At 44.0% G+C, this 20,972-nt stretch overlaps 1 pseudogene across 1 annotated transcript in view; it reads left to right on the top strand.

Moving 5' to 3' along the window:
* The window catches only part of LOC310824087 (girdin-like), a 132,165-nt pseudogene that overhangs the window by 9,548 nt on the left and 101,645 nt on the right, over positions 1-20,972 (top strand). The window contains exons 4-6 of the transcript in view: positions 1,917-1,975; positions 16,394-16,477; positions 17,117-17,257. The product of the transcript in view is annotated as a girdin-like (transcript). The remainder of the gene's footprint in view (positions 1-1,916; positions 1,976-16,393; positions 16,478-17,116; positions 17,258-20,972) is intronic.

Here is a 20,972-nt window from a genome sequence, read left to right as displayed (position 1 = left end):
GAAAACCATTGGTAACACACTACACCGTAACGGATTGAAATCCTGCAGTGCCCGCAAGGTCCCCCTGCTCAAGAAGGCACATGTACAGGCCCATCTGAAGTTTGCCAATGAACACCTAAATGATTCAGAGAAGGCTTGGGAGAAGGTGATGTGGTCAGATGAGACCAAAATTGAACTCTTTGACATAAATTTGACTCTTCGTGTTTGGAGGGAGAGAAATGCTGAATGCTACAATCCCAAGAACACCATCCCCACCGTCAAACACGGAGGTGGAAACATTATGCTTTGGGCTTGTTTTTCTGCTAAGGGTACAGGACGACTTCACTGCATTGAGGGGCCAATGGACGGGGCCATGTACCATAAGATCTTGGACGAGAACCTCCTTCCCTCAGCCAGAGCACTGAGGATGGGTCGTGGATGGGTCTTCCAGCATGACCCAAAACATACAGCCAAGGCAACAAAGGAGTGGCTCAAGAAGAAGCACACTAGGGTCATGGAGTGGCCTAGCTAGTCTCCAGACCTTAATCCTATAGAAAATGTGTGGAGGGAGCTGAAGCTTCGAGTTGCCAAGCAAAAGCCTTGAAACCTTCAGGATTTGGAGAGGATCTGTAAAGAGGAGTGGACCAAAATCCCTCCTGAGATGTGTGCAAACCTGGTGACCAACTATAAGAAACGTCTGACTTCTGTGCTTGCCAGCAAGGGTTTCTCCACCAAGTACTAAGTCATGTTTTGCTTGGGGATCAAATACTTATTTCCTTCGATCAAATGCAAATGAATTTATAACTTTATATAATGTTTTAAAATTTTTTCGGGACTTCTTTGTTGATATTCTGTCTCTATTTGTTAAACTAAAAGTACCATAAAAATGATAGACCGCTCATTTCTTTGTAATCGGGCAAACTAACAAAATCAGCAGGGGATCAAATAATTATTTCCCCCACTGTATGCATATCAATCCTCACTGTCTTTCCTTTGGTTTTATGGATATCGATGATGTATGTGTTCCTTCACCCCGACTACCCTCCCTGTACTAACCCTAACCCCAACCCTTGAGACCTCTTCACCCCTAATTCCCCCCTGTACAAGTTCTCTCCTGTTAATAAATAATTATTAAAAAATAAAATAATAATTGGCTTCTGGCATTACGACTGCCAATGGCCCCTGGTGTGAGCATTGATTGCTTTGTCTTATGATGAACTGTTGGATAGATGATTCACTTACTTAAACAAATGTATTTGTTGTAAGTCGCTTCGGATAAAGGCGTCTGCTAAATGCCATAAATGTAAATGTAAATGTTCCTGCTGTCGGGATTTAATTTGTGCTGTGTGGTCGTTTTTTCTGGGTAAACACGCCTGTTGTTACTAATCTGTCACAGCTGTCTCATGCTAAAAAAACACTTAAAAATCTTTTGTTTAGGAACATCACAATCGCCAGCTAAGACTTTGGCAGGGCGTGTCACTCTCCTGTGACACAATGATGGCAGTTGAATTGTAAAGTGATAACAGTTATAGTTAACAAGGCAATTCCTTTGGCTCATAAACACAGATAGTGATTCACATGCAAATGGATGTAGTGGTCACAAATTTAGCCAAGCTGTATTTCCCACACTAATGCCATGGTAATAATCAGCCTGTCTACAAATCCAGCAACAATATCAGCTTGATCGTCAGCAGTTATCTTTTTACCGGTGCTGATTATGTATTGATACTGTGCAGAATTGCCTTCTTGGTCAATAACAACTCTTGACAATGAAAATATCGAGAGATGTTATTGATTTATTGAGTATTTATTGAGAAAACAACAGTTAAAGCATTGTTTTGTTCTTCTTTTAAAATGTACATTTGCTAACCTACAGTACATACAGTATCTGGCAGTATTAAGATATATCTTATAACACTAACTGTTGCTGTCTGCAGAGCAAGGCCTGGAGGAGATGAAGAAGCTGCTGCTACTGGTGCTTGGCTGTGCCGTCCAGGTAAGTCTATTTACTTGTTTGTTTGTTTATCAGGATCCCCATTAGCAACTGCACATGCACTACTCTTCATGGGGTCCACATACAACACATGACAGAGTACAGAACAGCTATAACAGCATAAATATACAAGAAGTGGGTGAACTGTCCCTTTAATCATTTTAACATTTCCTCTGAACAGTTTTGCTACCATTAACATACATTTCCTGTATGAATACTTACTGTACTACTAACTGTTATGAGCAGCTCTTCGTCACTCACTAGTGTTTTGACCATCAGTAAGCTTTTCAACAACTCCATTACTAACATGAGCACAGCAACAGTTAGATGAGTAACTCTTCCTCAGGTCAGCTTTAGCCATAACCGTTAAAATGAGTAACTTCTTCAATAACTCCACTGTTCAGACTTTAGTCAACATTATAGTTATATGAACTCTTACTCAGGCTAGCGTAAGCAATCTTACATTAGTGACCTTTTCAACTGTATTGTCCTATTGCAATAGATGAGCGACCCTGTCTCAGTTCAGCATTGTTAACCATTCTTAGTCATGAAGTGGGACAATTTCAATTCTGCCCCAATCTTCAAGTTTACCATCCCCCAGATACAAATGGCTGTGAGCTCTGTGGAATGTCCCGAGGTGTCAAAGCTGTGATGTCATCAGTTTAGATGTAATAAGATGAATGATGGTTGGTGGTCTCCTTATCAACAGCTCCTAATTTTAAATACTGTGGTTTTTAGGATGATATAAAAAGCAGAGGTCAGGGAAAAGCTCTCTCTCTTTTTCCTGTGTCCTGTTGTGAGGTTCTCATCATGTTGTGAGTAGCAATGTTTTGTGATGACTGGTGGTCATCTCTCTCTCTCTCTCTCTATTAGAATGTAAACATTTTCTATGAAGTATTTGCTTTATAATAGATGTATAAGCATACAGTATTATTAAAGCCTCATTCAATTTGACCTTTCTTGCACTAAATAAGCACAAACTCAACAATTCTTTGCACATATTGATAATCTGACTACAATGTAATTATCACTATTAGATATGCTTTGCTATCAACAAAATATAGCCAAAAGTCTCTGCCAAACATTCATGTGGAATTGATATTATTATAATTGCTCTACACTCAGGCTGGCTGTAGCTCACCGTTAACATATAACCTTTTCCAACTGCTCCATGGTCTGAACTAGTATAGAACACAGACAGTTATGAGTAATTCTTACTAAGGTTAGCATTAGCCTTTATAGTAAATTTAAAGACAAATACTAGCCGTGGTAATCCCACACCTAGGGGAAAAGGTCACAAGGACACCAGATGGTCCTGGAACATCTCAGAGGGGTGAGATCAGATAGGTGGGGGCTGACTAGGGGGTATGGATGCTTTGAAGTAGAATGGTACACAGCTGAGTAAACATAATCAGGTGATCTAGGGACAGGATGGATGGGTGATAAACACAGTTGTAAACAGCCAAGACAAAAGGGCTTTAGAAAACAGCCTAGGTCAATTGATCTCTCCAGTAGACTGATCGGCGCCAAGCCAAATGGGGCGTAGCCCCGGGATGACGAAATGTAGTTCTTGAATATTATTGGTGTATGTAAACAGGAAGTAGACGTTTGTTGAATGAAGGGTGTTGACCTATGTGATGTCTATAAAAAGACAGGTAACGGAAGTGAAAGGTGTGTTCAACTTTGCAAACCTGACCCGGCTTTGTTCTCTGTGAATAAAGTCTCTGAATGAATCAACAGCTCTGGTTAACGGTATGTTATTTCAAAATACCATGATTTAAATTCCACTACACCTTCTAACTCCGGCTAGCGTTATCTCACTGTTAGCTTGGTGAGTACTGTAGCTCTGTCCCTCAGAGTGGTGCTGCTGGCACAGTGACAGGTGGTGGCTTGTCCTGGCTGCTGTCCAGAGAGAGAGGTTAGTAGAGCAGGGTCAGGGAGAGACCACAGAGGCTCTCAGGGTCAAGGGGGTCTGTTAGTTAGGCACATTTTTCTTATTTCAACAATTTATGTTTGGGAATTACAGTGTAATCTTGTATTGCCCACAAACCCTCAATCACTATACCGGCACTGTCGCGGGAGGACTTTGGAACTGCCGGTCAGTGGTCCGGAAAGCAGAGGCTATCTCACCTTACGCCTGCTTCATGTCCCTCCACTTCCTTGCTCTCACAGAGACATGGATTACACCGGAAGCACAGCTACTCTGGCAGCCCCCTCTGATGCCTACACCTTTTCTCATTCCCCTAGACTCTCTGGTCCAGGGGGAAGCACAGGACTCCTCATCTCACCTTAAGTGGTCACATAATGTCCTTCCCCTGTCACACCTGTCCATATCCACCTTCGAATTCCATGCTGTTTCTGTCACCTCCCCAGTCAAACTTCACATTGTTATCTACATTTACATTTGTAAATGCCTCTACGTGGTTACAGCAGCCGCGCTACTCTGTCATGGCTTTTCACTGTCCTGGCGCCCGCTCGTGGAAGGAGCTTCCCACTGCTGTCAGGACTGCAGAGTCACTACCTATCTTCCACCGTAGATTGAAGACCCATCTCTTCAGGCTACATCTTAACTGTCCCTCCTAAAGACCTCTTCATCCCCACTACCCCCCTGTGCAAGTTTCTCTCCTGTAAATAAATTAAAAAAAACTTCCTTAGTCGCTTTGGATAAAGGCGTCTGCTAAATGCCATAAATGTAAATGTGATGTCATCTATCGTCCCCCAAGTCAGCTTGGCCACTTCTTGGAAGAGATGGATGTCCTTCTCAGCTTCTTCCCTGAGGACGGTACACCGCTCTCACTACTGGGTGACTTCAACATCCAGTCAGAGAAGCTTCACTCATCTGGACTACTTGACCTTGTCTCCTCCTTCGACCTTACCCTGTCCCACTCTCCTCTGACTCATAAGGCAGGCAATCAGCTCGACCTTGTCTTCACCAGATCCTCCCATACCTCCAACTTTACTGTTACCCCTCTTCCAGTTTTTGATCATCATTTTGTATCCTTCTCCCTTCCCCTCAAATCCATCCCCTCCCAGTCAGACTGTACCTACACTGTATCCTCTCATCGCAACTTGCGTACCCTCTCCCTCACCGCTCTCTCTTCCTCTGTCTTATCCTCCCTACCCTCTGTTGAATCCTTCTCCCTTCGATCCACTGATGCAGCCTCCTCCACCCTCCTGTCCACTCTTTCCTCGTCCTTCGACTCTCTCTGTCCACTGACCTCAAGGCCAGCATGATCCTCTCCACGCGCTCCTTGGCTGTCTGAATCCCTGCAAGCTTGTAGAATAGGGCTCTGGGCAGCTGAGAGGAAATGGAGTAAAACCGGCCTCCCTGATGACCTAAAACCTTATCCCTCTCTCCTCAACTACACCTCCTCTGCATCAGTTGCTAAAGCTTCTTACTACCATTCCAAAATTCAATCCTGTGCCTCTGACCCAAGGAAACTGTTCTCCACATTTTCCTCACTCCTCAACCCACCTCCTCCCCCTCCTCCCTCCTCCCTGTCTGCAGATGACTTTGTCACCTACTTTGAAAAGAAGGTTGATGACATTAGCAGCTCTTTCTCTCTACCTCTCGCCAACACTGCTACCACTCCTCCCACCCACTGCGCTACACTCTCCCAAACTCTACACTGCGCTTATCAGCTCTTTCCCCCCTCTCCCCTGATATTCTAAAACTGGTCACATCCAAGCAGGCAGCCACTTGCCCCCTCAAACCTATCCCCTCCCCCTTTCTCCAATCGATTTTCAAAGACCTCCTTCTGTTCCTTACCACCATAATCAATTCCTCTCTATCCACAGGATCTGTCCCAGCTGCCTTCAAGACAGCCAGAGTCATGCCTCTTCTCAAGAAACCAATTCTTGACCCGTCTGCTGTCCATAACTACAGACCGGTATCCCTTCTCTCCTTCTTATCTAAAACCCTTGAACGTGCTGTCTCTAACCAACTGTCTCACTATCTCCTTCAGAACAACCTCCTTGACCCTCACCAATCGGGCTTTAAGGCTGGGTACTCTACTGAGATTGCTCTCCTTGCTGTCACGGAGGCCCTCCATTCTGCTTGAGCTTCCTCCCTCTCCTCTGTTGTCATTCTTCTGGACCTGTCTGCTGCATTTGACACAGTAAACCACCAGATCCTTCTCTCCACCCTCAGAACTGGGCATCTCTAATATGTGAGGTAATTTCCTCACATGGTAATTTCCTCACATGGTTTCTCCTACCACTGCTACGCACATGACACTCAACTCTTTCTCTATTTCCCCCCCTCTGACTCACAGGTGGCAACATGTGTCTCTGCGTGTCTTGCGGACATTTCTGCTTGGATGTCAGCCCACCACCTCAAGCTCAACCTTAACATGACTGAGCTGCTCTTCCTCCCTGGGAAAGCCTGCCCTCTCCAACACTTCTCTACACTACTGTGACCTCCTCCCAGACAACCAAGAATCTTGGGGTGATCCTTGACAACCACTTGTCCTGTGCGGCGAACATCATGGCGACAGCACGCTGCTGTAGATTCTTCCTGTACAACATCACTCTCCTGGCGCCCCACTGCTGTCAGGATTGCAGAGTCACTACCTATCTTCTGCCGTAGATTGCAGACCCATCTCTTCAGGCTACATTTTAAAGAAATTAATTAAAAAAAATAAAAAAAGTAATTCTTCCTTCTTCTAGCATTGTTACTGCCAATGGCCCCTGGTCCTAGCATAGGTTTCTTTTTCTTATGAAGACTGATGGATAGATGATTCACTTACTTAAACAAATGTATTTGTTGTAAGTCGCTTTCGATAAAGGCTAAATGCCAAAAATGTAAATGTAAGAGTAAGCATTTTGTCTTCTTTTAGCTCAAAACTTCAACAGTTTGGATTTGAGATTCTCAGCTTTAATTCAATACTTTTTTTTCAGATTCGGTTCACCATTTAGAAAGTTATTTTTTCATTAGTTTTTTTTTTTTTTTTTCAGGGCTCCAAAAGTATTTGAAAAAAATGTCCAAATAAAGTACTCATGTTTAGTATTTGGTCAACAATCCTTTGCATGCAATAACTGCCTGAAGTCTGCGACCCATTGACCCCACTGGGTATATTCCCTGGTAATGCTCAGCCTGTCGTGTAGCCATCTTCAGTTGTATTTTGAGGTCTTTTTGCCTAGAATCTTATCAGGAAATGAAATTAATGTTCAATTGGATTTAAATCTGAAGATTGACTTGGCCAGTCAATAACTTTCCGCTTTTTGGCCTGAACTCCCTAGTTGCTATGGCAGTATGTTTGAGGTCATTGTCTTACTGTGTGATGAAGCGCCATCCAATGAATTTGGAGGCATTTGCTTGTACTCGAGCATGTTTTTGTAAACTTCAGAATACATTCTGCTGATGCTGTCAGCAGTAACATCATCAATTAAGACAAGTTACCCAGTTCTTGTGGCAGCTATAAATCTTGGGCTGATCCTTTTTTCTCCAAACTTTCCTTCTGCAATCACTCTGGTCCATGATAATATTAATCTTATCTGTCCACAACACCATTTTCTAAGAAACTAGTCAAATATGAAAAGATTGTCTTTGCAAGACTATCCATGCTAACTCGCGTAGGAAATCAGATAAGCTGACTCTTCGAACAAAAGTTCTGAAAACCTTTTATGACATCCCAGACCAAATGGAATTTCTACAGAAAACATCAAAGGACCTTTTATCAAATGGGGATGCCTTCTGGCAAATTGTAAAATAACAATAGTATTCATTCATAAACAGAGTTCTCCACAGGTCTTCAGCTGCGCCCAGAGATAATGGTGCGATACCATTTTCCATTCCAATTGACCATTGTAATAAACTGATTTCCCATTTGACTGAATTCCTGTGGAGCGTCATCAAAGATGCAGTGCCTTCGGAAAGTATTCAGACCCCTTCACTTTTTCCACATTTTGTTGTGTTATAGACTCAATTGAAAATGTATTAAATTAAAAGAATTTGCCATCAATCCACACACAATACCCCAGAATGACAAAGCGAAAACATGTTTTTTGAAATTTCTGTAAATTTATTAAAATTGAAATACAGAAATACCTCATGTCCATAAGTATTCAGACCCTTTGCTATGACACTCTAAAAATGTAAATAAAATAAATTACAAAAAAAAAAAAGTATATAATCACTCTAAGTTGAATTGAGTCCATCTTAATGCAAGGATAATAGTTCATGTAATTTTGGAATTAATATCTTTGTTTTTATAGGGTCTCTGATTTGCATAGGAATCAATTACACACTGTGTGGATCAGGTTGTCATTACAAACTGAGTTTTTACAAGGCTTTTAAGGTACTTTTTAGCAAACTGTAACTTGACCATCCTTTTTGAGGATAACTAGTGGTTTGCACCTTGCAGTGAAGCCGAGAGGATACAGTGTGGGTAGAGTCTGACTGGGAGGGGGTGGATTTGAGGGGAAGGGAGAAGGATACAAAATGATGATCAGAAACTGGAAGAGGGGTAACAGTAAGGTTGGAGGTATGGGAGGATCTGGTGAAGACAAAGTCGAGCTGATTGCCCGCCTTATGAGTCAGAGGAGTAAGCTGAAGTGAAGCTTCTCTGACTGGATGTTGAAGTCACCCAGTAGTGTGAGCGGTGTGCCGTTCTCAGGGAAAAAGCTGAGAAGGACACCCATCTCTTCTAAGAAGTCGCCAAGCTGACCTGGGGGACGATAGATAACAACAATGTGAAGTTTGACAGGGGAGGTGACAGAAACAGCATGGAATTCGAAGGTGGATATGGACAAGTGTGACAGGGGAAAGACATTATGTGACCACTTCGGTAAGATGAGGAGCCCTGTGCTTCCCCCTCGACCAGAGAGTCTAGGGGAAAGAGAAAAGGAGTAGGCATCAGAGAGGGCTGCCGGAGTAGCTGTGTTTTCCGGTGTAATCCATGTCTCTGTGAGAGCAAGGAAGTGGCGGGACATGAAGCAGGCATAGGCTGAGATAGTGGTCCGGAAAGCAGAGGCTGACTGGCAGTTCCAAAGTCCTCCCGCGACAGTGAGGTAGTGCTCAGTTGAGCATTGTGGGTAGACTAGATTAGGTGGGTTGCGAGGGGGGGTGCAGTGTCTCTGTCCTCCTGAGTGATGAAATAACAGTCATGGGGAGAAAGCACATTGTGATATTTGCAGGTTTAGAGAGAGAGGGTTTGTGGGCAATACAAGATGTAGGTAGCGCTAAATACACTGTGAAAAAAGAATCAAATAGAATAAAAATACTTAGTAGTTTGGCCTTCCTCTCAGGCCTTCCTCGATGGACTCCACAGGTTGACTCCTTCGTCTTTGTGTCAGGAGGCCATAAAAAAAGCTATGTGCATACTTCTTTCCTGTGTCATTCCCCTTTATTGCACATAACTTTTTTTTTATGGATTGGAGTGTTACAATTTCTTTAGCTGTGTAGTTTTATTGAGTTCATACCAATGTCTGGCCTAAATTTCATGTGAATAGCTGCAATGGAAATGTTGAACTAAAAAATAGTTCATGTGTTGAATACTTATTTCCCCCACTGTAGGTGGCTATTCAGTTTGAAGTCCCCAGTCACAATGAAAGCGGCGTCAGGATGTGCCGTTTCCTGCCTGTTAATTATCCTATACAGTTCTTTCAGTGCAGTTTTAGTATTGGCTTGGGGGGGTATATACACAGCGCTAATGATGACGGATGAGAATTCTCATGGCAAATAGAAGGGTCTGCATTTTATCATCAAGTATTTGAGGTCCGGAGAGCAGAGGGTAGACAAAGTCTCAATGTCTGTGCACCAGTTGTTGTTTATCATAAAGCATACACTGCCTCCCTTCCCCTTACCGGAGTCTAGAGTCCTGTCCTGCCGGTGTAGCGAGTAGCCATCAACAGTGGCGGAGTCTGGAACTGCAGTAGTAAGCCAGGTCTCGCTAAAGATGAGGGCACTGCATGCTTTAATATCCCACTGGAGAGTCATCCTTTCTCTGAGTTCATCCTGTTTGTTGTCCAGGTTGAACATTGGCGAGGAGCATACACAGGAAGGGCCGACGATTCACTCTGGGTCTTAATCTGGTCAGAATCCCCGCTCTGTTCCCATGCCGACTACTCTGGGGAATAGGCCCTAGCAGGTAGGCGAGCAGTACAGCGGGGTCCAATAGTGGTGGGACAAAGTTGCGTTGAGTGGAGATTGTTCCGATGTCCAGTAGTGTTTGTCGGTCCTAGAAAAAGTTAGCAGAGGCGTTCTGCACACAATAGGCCACAAATAACAACACAATAGCATAGATTTGTAGCTCTCCTCCGACCGAGGCTGTCATGCATGGCGCAAATGTCCCCTGGGAAACAACTTTCTGCAAACAAGCCATTTTGACACAGGCAGATCACACACTCACAATCAATAGAATAACATAATATTGATCAAGATGTTTTGAATGGTCTGATAAGATTGGCTCCTTACAACAGCTCATGGTAAAATTGAAATACTGTCAAGTCATCAGAAAGGATACAAAAGAGAAGCAAAGATCCTTCTAAAAAAACCATATACGATGCATTATCAAAGATTACGTTTTAATCATAGCAGTTTGTAATGACAACCTGATCCACACAGTGTGTAATTGATTCCTATGCAAATCAGAGACCCTATAAAAACAAAGATATTAATTCCAAAGTTACATGAACTATTATCATTAAGATGGACTCAATTCAACTTATTGAATGATTTGTTGATTACATTTTTGCATTTTAGCTCATTTTAAGAGTGTCATAGCAAAGGGTCAGAATACTTATGTACATGAGGTATTTCAATTTTAATACATTTACTGAAATTTATACAAATGTGTTATCGCTTTGTCATTCTGAGGTATTGTGTGTGGATTGATGGCAAATTCTTTTAATTTAATCCATTTTAAATTGAGTCAATAACACAACAAAATGTGGAAAAAGTGAAGGGGTCTGAATACTTTCCGAAGGCACTGTATATCTTTGCTAAATTGATTTGCCATGTTCACTGCAGATAGGGTCAGGTTAACTACAAATTGTGTTGCAGAAATGTAGTCCTGGCTTTACTCCAGGCAGGCCATGTAAATTCTATGTGAGGTTGTGCTCACCCTATTCTCACACGCTTTGCTTCTGTGAAACATGGTCAAATATAGCTGCAGTGACACAGGTTCACCACTGATCTGTCTGAAGAGACAGATGACAAGCTGCAGGCCAATATAAACAAAGTAAATAACTGATGAGAAGAAAAGATGAGAATACGAAAAGATGAGAATACGAAAGCTTGCATAATAGATCACCTTTGAACCGGTATCAAAATCTGTAATATGCTTAACAATATAACAAACAGGAAGCAGAATATGCCCCATGCGCGGTCTAAAGCCACTTAATGAAAGACTCAGGGAAACCCTGAAAAAGACGATATACGGCAGTGTCAACACACCTACATCTGTAGATAAACTTGAATGACCAAATGCACTATGCATATTCACTATGCACTCGGCATTCTACAGTGCATTCGGAAAGTATTCAGACCCCTTCACTTTTTCCACATTTTTATGCTACAGCCTTATTCTAAAATGGATTCAATTTATTTTTGTCCTCAGCAATCTACACACAATACGCCATAATGACAAAGCGAAAACAGGTATTTAGAAATGTTTGCTAATTTATTAAAAATAAAAAACTGAAATATCAACAGATAAGCAAGATGAAGAGTCAACCTTGCAATTTAAATTGTTGTTGTATGCCTCAGAAATAGCAAAATAGCTCAAATGTGTCACTACTCAAAGGCAACTAGCTACCGGCACTAGCGATCTAGCTCTAGCTATCTAGCAAAAGAGAAACAGCAAATTCTTCATCACTTTCAGCAAGAATGTTGGGAACTCAGATTCCCCACAGGTAAATGCACATGTGCATATGGCAACACACAGGCTAGATAGCTAGTGCCAGTAGCTAGTTGCCTTTGAGTAGTGACACATTTTAGCTATTTCTGAGGCATACAACAACAATTTAAATTGCAAGGTTGACTTTTCCTCTAGTTGCAGAAAATAACTATACAAAAGTGACTAAAAATGAAACTGTAAGTTAGCAAAGCAAAATGCAGGTGAAAACCATGACAAGATTACTGTACCTTTGGTGATATCTGTCCAGTAATTTTTCATGTTAGAACCCAATCCAGGGATGTGAGTGTTGGCAGGCAATTAGGTGAGAGCCATACTGTAGCTGGCTAGCTGGTTAATGTTTTCATCTGTACCCATTGATAGTGTGGTTAGGATTTATGACAAATTGTGAAGGGGATTCTAATACGAAATAAAGTTTAGCCTCTCATTTTTTAAAGTAAATGAACTTGTAATTTACATTTATTCTTAGATTTTGAGTTATTCACCATTATTTCAGACATTAGAGAAATGGAATCATTGAAGGCAAAACCCCAGTAAACTGCAGGTATATTATAGAATTCTATTGGGGGCTAGAGAGTTAATAGACTGACAGTAATTGCTCCTCTGTGTTACTTCAGAGGCCACTGGTCTGGCTTTGAGTAACATCTTCTGAAAAGCATAAGACTGAAACGTATGGCATCCGCACATGGGTTTCTAAATATTATCTGTGAAGAGAAACATGTCACCAGTGCTTTCTTTCTTTTTTTAATGGTGTTATAAGCTGTTGATGTTGTTAAGTCTAAGGTTTTGGCTATGTTTCACATTAGATTTCTGATATTTCAGCCTCATAAATGTCTTCCTTGACTCTCATTGAAGTCTCTTTGGTCCTCATGTTGACAAACACCAATAGCAGACTCCAAAGGCAAATGCAAAGCCTAGAATCAATACTAGACATTGACAGGTCTCTTATGCCTGCACAAATGATGTGATGGAACACACCTGACTAACCAGAAACACCTGTCAACCCAATTGTCCAATACATTTGGTGCCCTTTTGGGACTATGTGTAAAAAAAGTTGTCATTTCTAAATGGTGAAACCAATCTGAAAAAAAGAAAACATTGAATTAAAGCTGAGAATCTCTGCCTCATAGTCATTGTTTAATTTCATTGTTTCATTGTTTAATTTCAAATGGAGTATAGAGTTAAAAGAAGACAAAATGCATCCTCTTTCCAATACTTATGGAGGGCACTGTATATGTTGATTTGATTAAAATGTTGGGATATCAAACTGAACGTGCCATTGTGCTATAATTTATGCTTCTAAAGCAGCCCATATTGGCTTTCCTAGGATCTCAGGCTACAGTAGGCAGAAGTTTAGAAAATCCCAACTGGTGTGACGATGTCGCGGGAGTTCCGCAACGGCACCCGGGTGTTCTATTTCAGGTCATTCACCTTGGCAAAACAACCACCAGGAAGCATCATTGAGCATGATGGATATGTTTACATTGCAAGAGTACTGTACTGTAAGCTTGCTGTATCAGTTGTTTCAAACACGCTGTGTTTTGTACAGTACGTCATAGCCTCGGTAGACTAAAATGGTTGGTCTAGCTTGTATACAGTAGCTTAACTTTAAGGTGGTGATAAGAGCTGTGAAGGACGTTTGAAAAGAGAGTGGTTGTTACGCCATATGCGTCTGCACTGTGCGTTGCGTTTTCTCGGTAGGCAAAAAAAAGGTTGGTCTAGCTTGTATCATCATTTCTTTATTTACGGTCTTATTCACGTTTTCAAATACTGCTGACAAATCATGTTTTTCGATTCGTGCATACATTATATTGGTGATTTACATTACACACGTGATGTTTGAAGGTTGTACTCATCATAATAAGATAGCTGACGTCGACATTATTTTATTTCTTCCATGTTTTAACGAAAATCGAGATTTAGCCTACTGGTGACCAGTTGTTCTCTATGCCAACTGTAGCAAACAGACCTGTGTCAACAAATCTCACTTTTGGCGCGTCTCTATTCACAGACTTCAGTCAAAAACCAACAATTCTGTGTGACTGGAGCGAGATGTGTTTTTGTTATTGTTTTATTGTTGAAACTACAAGTTCCCAAGCCAGCCAGGACTTGAACGTTTATTCTTAGGATATACTGTATGGTTGATGGGGGAGGGTAATATTTTTCTTGATCGTTTCCCTTTAACAAACAAAGGTGTGACAATTTATCCAGCGCGCTCTCCCCCTTCAAACTATCCAGCGCTATACAAAATAAATGCATAATTATTATTATTATTACATTGTGTGAATGAGGCTGCCCTTGCTGAAAATGTGGACGTTCGCACCCTATTATGACGGTTAGGCTTAGGGTTAGTGATAGTAAGTGAGTGTTAATGATAACAAATGTAGGCTACTTTTCTATCCAGTCTCAATCCCATTGAAACCCAACATCCTTACTTTCCTAACTTCATTCTGTAATCAATACGTTACATTATTAAAGCTGACTCGCGCTTATTCATGTCAGACTGCGCTAAATCATTTGCCCTTTCTCTGCGCTGTGAGAGAATGTGTGATGACGGTATGAGAGCAAAAATAAGCTGATATTGAAACCATTTCCACTCTTCATCTCTGCAATTCATGAGCTGCTATAATAAACTAGATTTTTGCCTCTCTAGACCCCATAGCGGCCGTCGACGCCCGTTCTATAGTTTAGTAGAGCGCCCGCAGACAAACTTGATTTTCTAACCCTTGTGGCGCCCGCCCCGTGCCTAAGCCCATGCGCGAGTGTGGGACGGTGGTAAGTGGAGTGTATATCTCGCCTCGCTTTGTCTCTGCTGTTTCTGCTGTCCCTCTCTTGCCCCGTGTTGTCGTTGGCAGGACCATGTATGGAGTTCCTGCGCCCCAAGGGGCCACAGCTGCAACCCATGGAGATAAGCACCGTATGCCCATACATGGAGTTCCTGCCCATCCAGGCACAGGTGAAGGGCATCAGCAGGAGCAGCAGAGACGGGACAAAAGGAGCCCACGGAGCACCCAGAGGGGAGGAGTTGCTAAGGCGAACCACGGAGTAGTGGATGAGAGCGAGAGTAAGCCAAGTTACCGTCGACCTGTGTACGATCCCTGACCATATGAGAGCCCCCTTTGAAGCCCGACCCCGAGACCGTCCGAGAGCCCGCTACGTTGCCAACCTTCGCCTGTCTGACTACCCTGCTGCCGCCCCGACCTGGAACGTAAGAGGACCACCCACCGTGTACCGAAACCCCCTGCTATCTTCCCGACGACGGATCTCCTGCGGGGCCCGTGCACGACACGACGCCTTCTCAACCCCACCCTCTCTCTATCATTTCCCTCTCCCCGCTAATCGAATAAATATTTTTGACTGTAATTCTGGTGTGGATCTCTCTGCTTACACTGTGTTTGGGTCCGTGACGCGCCCGCACACCCCGGCGGCCGTCACACCCTATTAAATGTATCAAGAACTTTAAGAAATGTATCAATTAACTAGCTAACTAGGTTGTCACTGTAAAATCGGAACCGGAAAATGTTCATGTTCAGGTCATTAGACATTTTGTAGTTTTTCTCAATTGTAACATTGTAGTCAAGAAAATGTCTGCGCCGAACCGTCCTCGTCTGTTCAGCTTGGGGTGACATAGGCGTCTGCTACTGTAGATTGCAGCGCATGATTGGATGAATTGGGATTGACATACTGACAAATATATGCAACGCTTATCAGAGCTGTTTATAGGCCTTGTGTCATAAACCTGAAATCTGGTTATTTCATGCATTTCAATCACACTAACCACTACATTATTCTCCCATCAAAAGTCACGAGAATTGCTTGTTTAACATGTGATATGCAACACAGCCCTCCCTTCACCCCCTTGCAACATTTTAGGCAGCACCCCCCTCACTGTAGCCCCCTCACAGTTTTTCCTGTCCTTGATGCTGTATATTAGCGGCTACTTAGAGGCTACAGTAAAACTGCCCCGTTTGGCTCTGAGGAAGGTACAGTATATCTTATCATTTCATCATCATCAGATCTTCTTCCTTTCCCGATGTATCTAAATAATTGACTAAAACTTTCCAGGAGTACAAAATAATCTGATGGTGATTATTGTTTGTACGCACTGTCATATGTAAACAAACATGTATGTTTGCAAATGCAAGACGCATCTGGCATCCTTCACAGCTCTTATCACCTTGTGGTGGCTTTCGGCAACACTTCACACCATGAATTTGCTGCAGCAGCGGGACTTATTTACGTATCCCGCTGAAATGTAGGTGTGCACCTATTAAACCCCTGCCAACTGTACACTCTGGCCAACAGAATGAACAGAAAACTGTTCTCAACACACAGTTACCGCAGACCATGATAATACCTATACACATTCCTACCCATCCCTCCTCCAGCCCAGCCAAGCAGGGCTCAGCTTATTGTCCTGTGTTTGGGAAGCTGCCGAACTGACCTCCTGAAGACCCTCTCAACATTCCACACTCCTGTCTGTGTAACTTCCTGTCTGTCTGTCTGTCTGTAATCTATTTGTCTGTCTTCTCTGTGTAACCCTGATCTCCGTCTCTGTTTGCAGTGCAAGAAGAAAGAAGAGTATATTGAGAGGATCCAGACTCTGGACTTTGACACTAAAGCTGCCATCGCCTTCCACATCCCAGAGGTAGGACACAAAAACATTTATTTTATGAGGACAGCCAGTTCAAACACTAAACCTTGGCTGGGACTTTTGTGAGTTTTTCTCTCAATTTTTGGTGCAGGGATACTGTAAACAAGTCCTAAACACAGAGGCGGAGTCGGTGTCGGTAATAGGGAAATCTCCCGTTTATTCAGAATGTTTGTTTCAATGTTCGTTGGGACTTTCCAGTGCCCGCTTTCCAGCCCTTCTTCTGAAAAAGCAGAGGCACACACTACTTAAGCACTAGTCAACGAGGCTTATTTGCAACAGGTGTGCAACGAAGCCTCGCCGACATAACCCTGGCCACGGTCCTGTAGCTCCCTCTACAGGCCGAACGCTGCATGTCCCCCCACAGATACTCAGCTATTTAAGCTCATTTTGAAAGAAACTTCCAGGAGTTTTCATCAGTTAAATATATGTAATAGTTCATGTGGAACATATCAGCTGCAGTCCTCACTGTAGATAAGTGTTCCCATGTCTCTGAAATGTACACGTCTGGTCCTCTTATATATTGTTTTAAAGGTGATTTGATGTGGTTGTTTTTTTGAAGGTGTCCTGTTTAGTGGGATGGTACATGGGCAGGCAGAGTGTGAGGGTAATGTAATGTGGTTGTTTGGTTTGAAGTTGACCCACAACCAGGAGAATGTCGTAGACCTCCAGTGGCTGGAGGGAGGAGAGCTGTCATCTGAGGAACTGGACTCCTTCTCCAGGAACATGGCCTTCCACCTCAAACGCCTGGTGGATGAGAGGGATGAACAGCTTGAGGCACGGTAGGGGACTGGATATGAATGAATGTAATTACATTTATGGCATTTAGCAGACGCCTTTATCCAAAGTGACTTACAACAAATACATTTGTTGAAGTAAGTGAATCATCTATAATTAGTAATCAATGCTCAGACCAGGGGCCATAGGCAGTCACAATGCTAGAAGAAGGATATTTTTTTTTTAACAGGAGAGAAACTTGTACAGGGGGGTAATGGGGGTGAAGAGGTCTTTAGGAGAAACCGTTAAGATGTAGCCTGGGATGGATGAGATGGGTCTTCAATCTACAGCGGAAGATTGGTAGCGACTCTGACCAACGGGGCGCCAGGACAGTGAAAAGCCGTGACCGAGTAGTGCGGCTACTGCATCCACGTAGAGGCGGCGGTGCCAGGTGGTGAGGAAGAGCGGAGTGATCGGGCAGGGGTTTGGGGGCTGACCATTGCTTGCAAGTAGGGAGGGGCTGTTCCCTTTGCCCGGTAGGCGAGCACCATGGTCTTGAATCTGATGCGAGCTGCTACCGGGAGCCAGTGAAGGGTGCGGAGGAGAGGAGTGACATGGGAGAATTTGGGGAGATTGAACACCAGACGGGCGGCAGCGTTCTGGATGAGCTGCGGAGGAGGCGGGGAGGCGGGGAGACCGGCCAAGAGTGCGTTGCAGTAGTCAAGGTGAGAGTGTTTGGACCAAAAGTTGTGCTGCTTCTCTGGTGAGGAATGGACGTATCCTTCTGATGTTGTCGAGGAAGAATCTACAGGAGCGTGCTGTTGCTGTGATGTTCGCCACACAGGATAAGTGGTTGGAGAGGGCAGGCTTTCCCTGGGAGGAAGAGCAGCTCAGTCTTGTTAAGGTTGAGCTTGAGGTGGTGGGCTGACATCCAAGCAGAAATGTCTGCAAGACACGCAGAGACACGTGTTGCCACCTGTGAGTCAGAAGGGGGGAAAGAGAGAAAGAGTTGAGTGTCATCTGTGTAGCTGTGGTAGGACAAACCATGTGAGGAAATTACCGGGGCAAGAGATTTGGTATAGAGGGAGAACAGTAAGGGCCCTAGGACAGAGCCCTGGGGGACCCCAGTGGTGAGGGCTTGTGGAGAGGACAGCGATCCTCTCCACGTCACCTGGTAAGAGCGATCGGCCAGGTAGGATGCAAACCAGGAGAGTGCAGAGCCAGAGATGCCAAATTCTGAGAGGGTGGAGAGAAGGATCGGGTGGTTTACTGTGTCGAATGCAGTGGACAGGTCCAGAAGAATGACAACAGAGGAGAGGGAGGAAGCTCGAGCAGAGTGGAGGGCCTCCGTGACAGCAAGGAGAGCAGTCTCAGTCGAGTGCCCAGCCTTAAAGCCGGATTGGTGAGGGTCAGGGAGGTTGTTCTGAAGGAGGTAGTGAGACGGTTGGTTAGAGACAGCACGTTCAAGGGTTTTAGATAAGAAGGAGAGAAGGGATACTGGTCTGTAGTTATGGACAGCAGACTGGTCAAGAGTTGGTTTCTTGAAGAGGCTTGACTCTGGCTGTCTTGAAGGCAGCTGGGACAGAGCCTGTGGATAGAGACGAATTGATTAAGGTGGTAAGGAACGGAAGGAGGTCTTTGGAGATGGATTGGAGAAAGGGGGAGGGGATAGGATCGAGGGGGCAGGTGGTTGCCCGCTTGGATGTGACCAGTTTTAGAACATCATCAGGGAAAAATCTGATAAACCAGAGACCGGGTGTAGCGCAGTGGGTTTGGGAGGAGAGGTAGCAGTGTTGGTGAGAGGTAGAGGGAAAGAGCTGCTAATGTCATCAACCTTCTTTTCAAAGTAGGTGACAAAGTCATCTGCAGACAGGGAGGAGGGAGGAGGGGGGAGGGGGAGGAGGTGGGTTGAGGAGTAAGGAAAATGTGGAGAACAGTTTCCTTGGGTCAGAGGCAGAGGATTGATAATAGTACTAGTGGAGCAGTGGAGGTAGAAATCAGAGGACGGGCTCATTATAATGCATGGAATGGAATGAGATACCATACCACATTCCGTTCCATGCATTACAACAAGCCCGTCCTCCGATTTCTACCTCCACCAGCCTCCCCTATAGTGGAGGTAGCGGACTGTACTTGTGGAATACTACTGTATAGCTGTACCAGTGGCTGTACTGGACTGGATATTAATTAAAACAACAGTACTCTACTAGTGTCTAGAGAGTACTGTTTGCACTGGTCCCTGTTTACTGAGCCTACATAAAATGTTGACTAAATGAAGGAAGGTGGAAAATGTAAACTGTCTATATAGAGTGTAAATGTGTGTGTGCGCGTGCATGTGCGCGAGCGTTGTGTAAACTAGAGGTGGCTGATTAAGGCCTGCTGTGGAGTGTGTGTGTGTGTGTGTGCGTGTGTGCAGGGGTGGGGGGGTTATAATGGTCTCTAGAGCACCAGTGGAGGAGGCTAGCCGCTGTTCATTCAAAGCCTTAATTTAGGAATAATTTCCTCACATGGGCACTGGTGGGGTGCATTTAATATCCTCTCCCTCTCTCACAGTCCATTTAAATCCATCTCTTCCATTCAATATCCAAACCCAGCCCTAATTTCACCTCTGTGACTGAGTGCGTGGAGTGCCCAATATCTGAGCCTTGATAGGTTCAAACCCAGACCAAAGGGCACTATTAATGCCCTATACATAACTTGAGCCTCAGCCTCCTCTCCATCTCTAAACTTCGCCCCAATTTCACCCCAGCGAGTGGGCTGCCATTTTATGCCCTATACTTGAGCCTTAACTTCACTAGGCCAATTTGCATGGGGCTTTTCATTATGTTTGGGGTTTGGGTTTAATGGTCTGATCCAGGTAGGGTTCTGTGGCAGGGCCTGTCCTAATCTGAGCACTAATATGACACTGCCTCTACTTGACACATCAGCAGGAGAGGAGAGGTGCTACTGTGTCCATCCGGGGAGGCTGGTGGAAGTATAAATTGGAGGACGGGCTCATTGTAATGCATGGAATGAGGTACACACAGGAGCAGGTTATGACTAACACAGAGACTACACTGGTGTGCGTGCGCCAGCGAACATACAAGTTTGGAGCATAGCATCTCAAATAGAAGCAGTTTTTATTTGAGACGCGGGGGAAGACAGTGTTATGGAAAATACATTGATAGAACTGTTTTCAGGTTATACACTTTCATATGACTGATACAACTTGTGTAAATACTGTGATTACACTTTCTCTTGCCACACCTCTAAAGTTCTATAGCCATTGTTCTGAGAAGCACTGTATAATTTACCATATGAACAGCGGTGATTTCGGAGGGAGTGGTGAGGGAGCGCAGTAATGGGGGAACAGACATATCTTGCCGATAGGTGTGAAATGTTGAACGCCGATTGATCAGTAAGAGAGTCTCCCCATTGTTCATTCTCTCCCGCCCTCTCTCACGTAAACACAAGCCCATTAGCCGATAGCCTTGGCGGCGCTACCATTATGTTTAAACTGTATAAAAGACAACCCTGATAATCGTCTCTTCAGACTTGTGCTGAACGGACCCCCGGATCTACACTGGGCTGCTGTTACGCTCTTGTCTCTTGTTTGCAAGCAATAAATACCGGACTCAGATATTGTGGCTACTCAGGACTTGTTTCTTGATTCTTACCTCCGAAGAGCTGAAGTACAGAGTGGTAAATCCTAGACTTCCACCACAATTTGGGGGCTCGGCCGGGACCGCCTGCCCTAAGTTCGTCGTCGGCAAAGGTTGAGAGAAAGGCGCCTGAA

Source organism: Argentina silus (genome assembly GCF_951799395.1).
Source record: "Argentina silus genome assembly, chromosome: Y".
In the NCBI taxonomy this organism is placed as follows: Eukaryota; Metazoa; Chordata; class Actinopteri; order Argentiniformes; family Argentinidae; genus Argentina; species Argentina silus.
The sequence above is the reverse complement of the archived record's forward strand: the minus strand, read 5'-3'. Positions and strand labels throughout refer to the sequence as shown.